General features: G+C 39.1%; 1 pseudogene; it reads left to right on the top strand.

The window, feature by feature from the left end:
* The first annotated feature begins 2000 nt into the window (after positions 1 to 2000).
* Positions 2001 to 2094, top strand: LOC111723037 (annotated as a pseudogene).
* The last annotated feature ends 5598 nt before the right edge of the window (positions 2095 to 7692 follow it).

Raw genomic sequence — 7692 nt, 5'->3', positions numbered from 1 at the left:
AGGATGGAACTTTCCAGGTCCTAGGAAGTTAAGTCTACAAATTCCTAAGAGCTGAGTTACCATGAAGAGGATCCTGCAGATGTAACCTTGGGGTCTCCTTGAGAAGACCTCTGTTCTCCTAGACCTCACCCTTCCCAGGTATCCTCTCTCACTACCACCACTTTCTGCTTCTTTATCCTCCTTTATTTCACCTTATTAAGTGTATAACCCCTGGCATGTTTTTCTTTTTCTTTTTTTTTTTTTTTTTGAGACAGTCTCACTATGTCACCCTTGGTAGAGTACTGTGGCATCACAGCTCACAGCAACCTCAAACTCTTGGGCTGAGACAATTCTTTTGATTCAGCCTCCCAAGTAGCTGGGACCACAGGCACCCACCACAACACCCAGCTATTTTGTGTTGTAGTGTTGTTTAGCTGGCCCAGGCTGGGTTCGAACCTGCCAGCCTCGGTGCATGTGGCTGGCACCTTAACCACTATGCTACAGGTGCCAAGCCAGGTTTTATTTTCTTTATAGCCAGATAATCAGTATCAACCTAACATGTTTTACTATATCTACTTTTTTTGGTTATTTGTCAATGGCTATCTCCAACTTCCAGAATGTAAATTCCTTGTGAACAGAAACTTTGTCTATCTTGTTTGCTGCTGTGTTTCCAACAGTTAGAATACCAGTCGGCATAAAGAAGGCCAGAAATAAACATTTGCTGGAGCAAGGCCTTCCAAAAGAAGTGACATTTGACTTGGGTTTTAACTAACAAGAAGGATCTCAAAAAGAATGTTCTAGAAGAAGAAATAGCCACCAGCAAAAACATGAAGGTTCCTAAGTATAATACAAGTGAGATAACAAAGTGACTGTAAGATGGGAAATGAAAGAATACTGTGGGAGTGACGAGGAACCACCCCTTTCTCCTGAAAATTGCTGAAACATCAATTTACAGTTAAGGCAGATTAATAAGAGGAAGAGGTTTATTTACTAAGGGACTAAGTACCCAATATTCCACTGGGCCCAGATATTTTTAAACCCTCCTTTTAGATAGGTGGGGGAGATAAGGAATATAGGTGATTCTATTTAGACTCAACAAATGGTTACTAGGGAGGACAAATGGGGGAAGGGAAACAAGATTGACTTGTAAATGATTCTCTTTACAAATAAAATTAACCTCAGGAGACAAGTATTATGTTCAAAATGATGTTGGCCAGGTCTGGCTCCATTCTTGGTTTTCCTTCCTTCAATAGAGTGAGATAAGGGGAAGGTAAGAGAAGTCAGTTTTGTTTTGTTTTGTTTTTTGATGGGTCCACCTGTTACACAGATAGAGGGAAAGCCCCTTCCAAGGGCCTGTTGATCAATCTCTAAGGGTCTTTAATTCAAATTACTCTTTATAGCAAGGAGTCATATTTTGAGATGAAATTTCCAGAGCTCCTTCAATATGGTGGAATTTAACTCTTTAATTTTATGAAGGAAAATAATTTTGCATCAAGAGTCTTATACTTAGCTATTTCAATGGCATTTATGGGTCACTCTACATGTAGCGTAATCCAAGTCCCAAATGGATAAACTGCAAAGTGAAAGATATATTTGCTAATATGATGGAGAAAGGATTGAATACAGAAAGTAGAGAAGCTGAAGAAGAAAAGAGGAAGGGAAAAGAATGAGGAGGGAGGGCAGAAGAAAGAAATCCACAGTCTTTGTCACAGTTGTGCTTAGTGTTTGTCATTGTATTGTATTTTGCGTAGGTGCTTCTAAGAGACACATGTTTTCCATTTTCACCCACCTATCTAACAACACCACCTGTAATCGACTGTCATCAGGGATTTTGATTCTTGGTGATAGTACCGTACTAGGGAAAACAGATGGGCGGTTTCAGGAAGGCATTTTAGTTCCTGCTAACTTTTATTACAAAGAAAGAGGAGGTTTTGACATTATAGCAACTTAAAGAGATCTCTTTAAAGAAAAGTGCTCTTTAAAGAAAAGCACTTTTTTAAGAAGTACTTTTTTTAAGGAAAGTACTCGCTTCAGCCGTACCTATACTATAATTGGAACGATACAGAGAAAATTAGCATGGCCACTGTGCAAATTCGTGAAGCATTCCATATTTTTTTAATGCAGCCTTAAAGAAAGATGAAGACTTTACCTCTTACATGTTTACATGGATGGAGCTGGAACATGTTCTTCTCAGCAAAGTATCTCAACAATGGAAGAAAAAGTATTCAGTGTACTTAATCTTACTATGAAATCAATGTATAGCTTTCTTATGAAAACTATAACCCAATTATAGCCCAAGAAGAAGGGGAAAGGGGAGGGGGGCTGGGTGGAGGGAGAGTAATTGGTGGGACCACACCTACGGTGCATCTTACAAGGGTACATGTGAAATTTACTAGGTGTAGAATATAAATGTCTTAACACAATAAGAAAATGCTGTGAAGGCTATGTTAACCAGTTTGATGAAAACATTCCAAATTGTATATAAAACCAGCACACTGTATCTCATGATTGCATTAATGTACACAGCTATGATTGAATAAGAAAAAGAAAAACAGAAGATAAAATCAAGAAAAATCCAATAACCTCTTCAATATGAGTCATTAGTGGGTTTGAATGAAAACCAAAACTTTTATTTTGTCTCTCCATTTCCAAATGTCTCTTACGAAATGTGGTCACCTAATGGCAATTTTTTTAAATAATGTTTACAGATTTTTTTACTAGTATTTTTAAGTGGTTTATATCTAAACCATTCCTCTGACAATTTACTGGCTTGTAGGGAATGCTGCCTGACAAGCTGTTTCTAACTGCCCTGAGCAGGCTGCCACTTTGACTCCCTCTTGTTTTAAGTCAGAGATAGTTTTTCCCCAGTGAAAGAGCTTAGCACATTTTCCCCAAAATATGACGCTGGGAATAAAGACTATTTTGAACTAACAGCCCTTACAGATCAACAGACTATGAAAGGGGCTTTCCTTCTGTCTGTGTAAAACCAGAGAGATCCATCCAAAAGAATAACTGTCTTTCCTTCCACTTCCTTTCATCTCAATATATTGCAAGAAAGAAGATCAAGAATGCAACCAGACTGGGCCCAGCCCATTTTAAAGATATCTGTCTAAATGTAATTTCTAAAGAAAATCACAAGTCAATCTGTTTTCCCTCATCCATTCATTCTCTCAAGTATCTAAAGTAACCATTCATCACTCCTAAACAAAATAATCTATGTTCCTCATCTCCTCCCCTCTAAAATGAAGGTATATAAATGCCTGGACCCCATTAGGATACTGGGTAATCACTCTGTGATTCTGCCTGTTCACACAGTAAATGAATCTCTTTCTTCTATTAATCTGCTTCATTGATCTTTCAGCAAACCTTCAGGGGCAAAGGTAGAGTTTCCCCTCACCCCCACACTAGCAATATGGATAGATACTAGATATATAGCTGCCCAAGCTTTGTTTTGGTTCAGCTTTCAGCCATATCTTCCTAGTTAAGTTTTGTCCCAAATGCCTTTAAATGGAGGTCTCCATTGTCCTCACTGAGGATGAGGGAAAGGATGATGAGTTGCATCAGAGCCGCCCCAAACAAAGAACTGTGTTGAGGAACAATGTAATCCAAACTTACCAGGTCCTTACATTGAGAGTATATAACAAAATAATCTGGAATTCACCACCCACTAGAAATGCCCATATGACCTCTAAAAGTCTAAGACAATAAAGGCCTTCAAGGAAGGGTGTGTTGCTCCTTAGCTGCCTTAGAAAACAGATTGATGTGACAGTTCCAGGAATTTGGAAATTGAACTTACCAACCAGCCGTCCCCAGAGGATGCCAACCCACAACATCGCCTGCAATGGGTTATGTGGTTTAAACCAACTCTGGGAACATGTTCAGTGTTTAAAAAGAGCCCAGGGGGACCAAACAGAGAATGTGGTAAAAGGGCCCAGTGGCATACTTTTTTTCCCTGTCCATCATCCTCTTGAAATAAAAGTATATTTAGTTTTTTTCAAATGCAAGCTACCATATAATCACGTCCATTCTTGCAACCCAGCCAGGTCTAGGGATGAAAGTAAGTACTTCAGAAAAAGGATGAAACAGCAGCATACAAACCATGGAGGAGAGAAAGGGCTGGATAATAAAAACTTTCAGTGCAGTCAAAACAAAAACTTGATCAAAACACACACCTCCCAGTCTTGAAACACAGTAGAAAGACTTTATTGCAGGGAGCAAAAGATTCTAGAAGGAAGAATAAAAACAAAGGCAGGCCAAAAGGAAGAACGAGGGGTGAAACAAAGACATTCTTCCAAGACCAAGGATGAAATCCATCCTAAAATAAAGAGCACATAAGAAGATAACCACAAAACAGAAATATAAAATGACTATGACATGTTGGGCCAGGAAGCCAGTGTGACAATATTTTCTCATAAAATGATATACTATTTCATCACCATATGCTTTAGGAAAATCCAATATGTTCCTGACAGACTGCTAACATTTTTTTCCCCCAAGATGGTGAAAGCTTTTGGGGATATGTCAAAGATACTTAGCACCCACTGCATTTTTGAATATTACACATTGGTAATTCTCCGGTTCATGAATTTTAATAATACCACTACAATTCAGTTTGCCAATCATTCTCCCAGCACTTGCTGATAAAAAACATGCAATAACAGATCCTGTTTGGATTTTATTCCTATAGGGCTGAATCTGCAAATGGAATACACACACACACATCCATATATATATATATACACACACACACAGATCCATGCTAAGACTTGGGACAAAAGCATCATTCAAAACACTGATATTTTGAAACCCAGTTCCAAGTCTTTTCCACAGTTATTGAAGCAAAGAAGTGAACATTGAAGATTTGATAGATTCAATTATAGAAATACTACTTTAAGCTAAGTAATGCAAATAAGAATTAAACAAGAAAGTCAAATGAGTCATTACGTACCATTTGTTGTTCCGCATACTTCCACGTCAACGACATTCTAAGCTATTTCTATGGTGTCACCCTCTCATTCCAATGGCTTTTGCATATATCTAACTACTTATGGATTTCTAGTGGGCTATTCTAGCTTTATCACAAATGACATAACATACCAGGGAACACACCCAATAAACTATAAGGTATAGTACAAATACTGAATTAGGTGCTGTGCTGTCAATAATAATACCTTAGATTAGTGTAAAATTAAAATCATTGATTTTCTTTTTTATATGGCTTCTCTGTCTTTGTTCTTCTATTTTATTTCTGTTACTTATCTTTTGTTTTTTTATCAAAATATACTTTATTCCTTTAGCCACCCCGTGAACTTGCTTTAATTCTTCTTTTTCCCTGCCCCAGGCTCTCCAGTTACACAACTCTATTAGTTCTCTACTAGTTCTTCTAACTAGTCTTTACAGCTGTCTATCCCCTTTCTAGTGGCATCTCCTCAAACCAGACTTTCATCACCTCATACCTAGATAATGCTAAAAGTCCCTTAACAGCATCCTGCTTCCAATTTGAGTCCTCTGGATGTCATTTCTTTTGTTGACACCAAGTAGATCCTTCTCAAATGCTCCTCTGCTCAAAATCAAAGGCAGCCACTATTTACACGAATAAGAATAAAGTCCCCATGTCATAGCCAGGGTCAAGGATGAGGTAGATGCACCAGACCCCTTGGGGCTGCACCTCCCACCACTTCTCTGCACAAGCCCTTTTCTGCAGGCAGATTGTTCCACTCCCACCAAATGTACAACTACACACCTGCTGGTGGCTATTTGTTCTACCTGAAGCACCTTCCTTTTTTCCCATCTATTTCTTATAAGTCCTATGCAGCTCCCTGAGGCCATCTTTGCCTAGGAGGTTCTGTCTGCCCGGGTCACCTCTTGAGCATTTTAAAGACAGTGCATCAATTCGTTCCAATGTGTTTGCACCACTACTGAATCTTGCGGAAGGATGGGGTCCCAGTTCCCCAAGTCCAGCTGACCTGGTTTGATGGCTTGGTAGAACTAGCAAGTTCAACCAAGGCTAACCCTGATAGAAAGTGAAAGGGAGCAGAAACCACAAGCAAAACAGAAGCCAGGCAACCAAGTGAATGAAAAGCAAAAGTAAATTCACACAGGCTTTAGTATAACAAAGAAAAAGTTAATTTATAGAAAGAGAAAGCTTAATGCATTTCCAAAGAGGTGCAAGTGGGTCCCTCTCATGAGTTAGAAGACAGAGACAGACACAAAGGTAATGTAAGCATATAAATGTCCTCTTTCTCGCCCTTAAAATTGTTTGTGTAACTTTCCCATTAGTCTCTCTATGTCTCCAGGCTCTTTCTATTGGTCATTGATTACCTAGGTTGCCTCATACCTACCTTCCTTTCCCTTTTTTGGAGGGAATTTCTGAGCGTTGATCTAACTGTTGATTTTACCAATCCTAGGGGTATCTATGGTGTGCAATGTTCACCCTATGTTCAAAGAGGGAAGCTGTATTGTGTGCAAGACATGCTTGGTCAATTGAGTCACAGTGTTCCCATAATGTTCCTGTGGCTCCTCCAGACTTTCTTGCTCAGCAGGCCAGGCTTTCCTCCCATCCCCCTTGTAGTCCCTTTCTTTGTCCCTTCTCAGATTGGTGTCTTTTATTTTCTTCCCAATAGACATGAGTTTTGTGAAAATAGAGGCCTTCAAATAACACTTATTATATACCTGCTGTCTGCAGAGTCTTGCTTTAGATGCCACAAAAGTAAGGAACATTATACATTTGGGACATTCCACAACAACAACTATGGTACCAGGCATCTCATAGCCACCCAATGAGCATGTTGAGTGAATTGATTATGATAGTTTTTATGTAATAAATAATATTACAATCAAACTGTCAAAATTAAATTCTGCAAATGGAATTTCTTTTTACAGTAGGGAAACTCTGGTAAAGAAAGATAAGACAACTTATTGACCCAGTGTTTTTGGTAACAAAATTAGTATCATAATGCCCATCTCTGTTTTCTGTTCTGCTGTGAGAAGCTCAGGAAATTTCGCTCCAAAATCTGACTCTTTGGTATAAAGAGTATTTTGAATTAAAGGCCCTTAAAGGTAGAACAGCAGGCCCTTGGAAGGGGCTTTCTCTCTATCTGCATAATCAGACCCATCAAAGAAACAATCCAGATCCCTTCCGTTCCCTGTTATCTCACTATCTCGCAGGAAAAAAAAAATCAGGAATGCATCCAGACCTGGCCCAAACCATTTTAAATATAATACACCTGTTTCTCAGATTAGTTTGTAAATCAGTTTCCCATAGCCATTCATCCTCTCTAACCACCATTTATTGCTCTTAAACAGAATTACCTATATTCCTCATGTCCCCCTTCCCTCTAAAAGGCAGGTGTAAAACTATTTGGATCCCACTGAGATGTTGGGTAATCACTCAGTAATTCTTTCCATATACACAGTAAATAAACTTTCAGGGAACTTTCAAGAAAAATTTCTCCCTCACCCCACAGTAACAAAATTGGTATGGTAATGTCCATTTCTATTTTCTATTTTACTGTTCTAACTGCCAAGCCTGCCTACAGTTCTTCAAGAGGATTTTGGAGGCAATACATTCCTAATTTAGGCATGTTACTAGCCTGAAAAGTGGCCAGTTTCGAGTGGGGCCTGGAATAAAAGAAAGTTCTGCAGCAGGTCCAGGCTGCTGTGCAAGCTGCCCCTCCATCTGGGCCATCTGACGCAGCAGATCCAATGGTCTGA

Source organism: Otolemur garnettii, unplaced genomic scaffold (genome assembly GCF_000181295.1).
Source record: "Otolemur garnettii isolate 467f Iridium unplaced genomic scaffold, OtoGar3 scaffold00007, whole genome shotgun sequence".
Lineage (NCBI taxonomy): Eukaryota > Metazoa > Chordata > Mammalia > Primates > Galagidae > Otolemur > Otolemur garnettii.
This window is presented reverse-complemented; position numbering and strand designations above follow the sequence as displayed.